This window comes from Penaeus chinensis, chromosome 17, assembly GCF_019202785.1.
Source record: "Penaeus chinensis breed Huanghai No. 1 chromosome 17, ASM1920278v2, whole genome shotgun sequence".
NCBI classification, from domain to species: domain Eukaryota; kingdom Metazoa; phylum Arthropoda; class Malacostraca; order Decapoda; family Penaeidae; genus Penaeus; species Penaeus chinensis.
In genome coordinates, this window is record NC_061835.1 from 4,460,484 (window position 1) to 4,462,983 (window position 2,500).

Genomic DNA, 2,500 nt, shown 5'->3' on the forward strand with positions numbered 1-2,500 from the left:
CATGCCTGCCTCCTCTACCACGGAACAAAGGACGCGGGGAACTCTGCGATGCTGCCATTTGTTTCGGATGAGACGTCCCGTCCCGGGCTCCGCTTCCACCAACGATACGGGCACACTCGCTGTGCATCCGCACAAGGCTGGTGCTTCACCCGCCATTCGCGCCTCGCCCACGTGACTCTAGTGCGACTTCATAAGCCGTGACCAAAGCCATACGAGCCGCCAAAGACAGTGTTACGACCTAATGTGAACATGGTTATAAAAATAACCATATAACGTATTTTAAACCAAGTCTCGTTACTTGGATGGCGTTGAAGTCTCCGAGAAAAAATAAAGAGATTTATTTATTTTCTACGTCCAATACCGTGGAGAGTTACAGCTCGAAATGCACAGTTTTCACGTAAATTGTACATAACCAGTTTTCCTCGGTATCCTTTCCTTTATTATTATTTTTAAAATGTTCTATATCTTTGGCGACGCTTCCAAAGTGTTAATATAACCCCTGAAGAGAGTAATGGTTGTTACATATTCTGGCTGTTTGTTTTTCTCTCCCTCTCTCTTTTCATGGTGGTTCGGGTCCTTTGGGTTGTTTGGACTACCGAACTATCGGGTTGGTCTTCCGAAGCTTTGCGTATCTTCTTTTCGCGCCATTCATATGGGGAAAACATTTCGGTCCTGACTTCTATGTTAGACAATGCTTCCGCTCTCGGTATTGTGCTCGCTTTGGATTTACTTCGTCTTGGATATACCTCGCTGTGGATTTACCTCGCTTCACGCCAGGATTAACGAATCCGTGTTTTGTTTTTGCAAGCTAAGTACTTTAATGGTTGTGTGTAGGAGACACCTGGTCTCTGTTGGACTTTGGCGTGTGACATGCTGCATTACTATTTGCAGGGTGCACTCTCTTCACGAAAACCCAAAGCAGCCCTTTGATCGCACAAAGGGTCAGAGCATAAAAAGGACCACTCACATAGAAGGGACACTGCTTGAGGATCCGTACCTCCAGTGTGCCATTTCCTAATTTAAGCTGAGTTATTACCTAGTTTTTGTTGTTGTTGTTGTTTTCATGATTGGTTGTTTCTTTGTTTTTTTTTTCCTTTTCCCCAGCTTGAGGATTCGTACCTCCTGGGAGAAAGATCTTCCATATTCTCGCCCGTATTTTTAGGGCCGTTTTAGCTTGTCTTTGCCGTTTTTTTATTTTTTTTTTATTTTACTTTGCCTTGGTCGATTCCTGCCTGACCGTGTGGGTGTTCAGGCAGTCTTCGTGATATATGACCTTTTGGTGTTTTATTGTTTTACTTGTCTTCCGACGCTAAGTAAATTTCTTACAACACATTTTCCTGTCGTTAGTGCTGAGTTCCTCAGCACTATTCTTTTTATGTTAATCTCCATTCTGGGTTGGAGATTACCTTGTTTAAATTAGGTTTCAGTGTATTTCTTTTCGTGCTAATACTCTGTCTAAAAATACTTATTGAGTTGCGACGCCAACTTAGGCGTAAATGTTCGTGAGTTATTTTATTACATCTGGTGTTGATTTCCACATACATCACCCCCGCTGTGATTAAATTGGTGATGTACGCAACTATCAAAATTTCTCATGACTGAATTATTTGTAGACCTTCCTAAATAGTGTAACCTGTTCAATAAATATCATATCGTCATAGAACTTTCACTCAGTCCCAGTCAGGAAAACAAATGACATCGGTGTTAAGTTCTGGTTCTGACTAAAGCTTAATGCTTAACGATCTTGGGCTTGGGTCTCCTAACAGCACATTGCTGGTTACTCTATCTCGCAACCCTGAAAGTCTGTAAAAAGGCTAGACAAATCAGAGTATATTAAGCTGATATCCTAGAATACATCATAACCTTGCTACACCTGGGTTCCCACTGCCAACAGGTGGATGCTCTGCCCGAAAGGAAGAGGAAGAATTCTATGATCTTGCATTTTTCTTCCATACACGTCCACGCAGACGCTCAGCCTACGCTATCTCCTTTTTCACATTTACACACTTACACATACAACATTCAGCACACATATTCTGTATTTTCCTTCCACCCCTTCTCATACAACATTCACACCCCCATACACAACACACACGGTTCCCGAACCTACTAATTGGGTGGTGGCAGCGTGACGTAGGCCAGGAACCTTACATCTGTTCACTGCAGACGATCTTTTCCTGAATAGTTTTATTCATATTCTCGGTCGAGCCCGAACTCAACCAGACACATAAAAATCTACTTGGGCTACGCCCCGCTACAGTTATAATTATAATAATATTAATAATAATAATAAAAAACAACAATAATATTAACATTAATAATGATAATAATAATAATAGTAATAATAAAGATGATGATAATAGTAGTAATAATAATGATGATGTTAACAATAACAATAATAATAATAATAATGATAATAATAATAATAATAATAATAATAATAATAATAATAATAATAATAATAATGATAACAATGATAATAATAATAATGATAATAATA

The 2,500-nt window shown here is 39.6% G+C and overlaps 1 protein-coding gene across 1 annotated transcript in view; it reads left to right on the top strand.

Annotated features, from left to right (window-relative positions):
- Positions 1-2,500, top strand: part of LOC125034019 — a 12,776-nt gene that overhangs the window by 2,863 nt on the left and 7,413 nt on the right. The window lies entirely within an intron of this gene.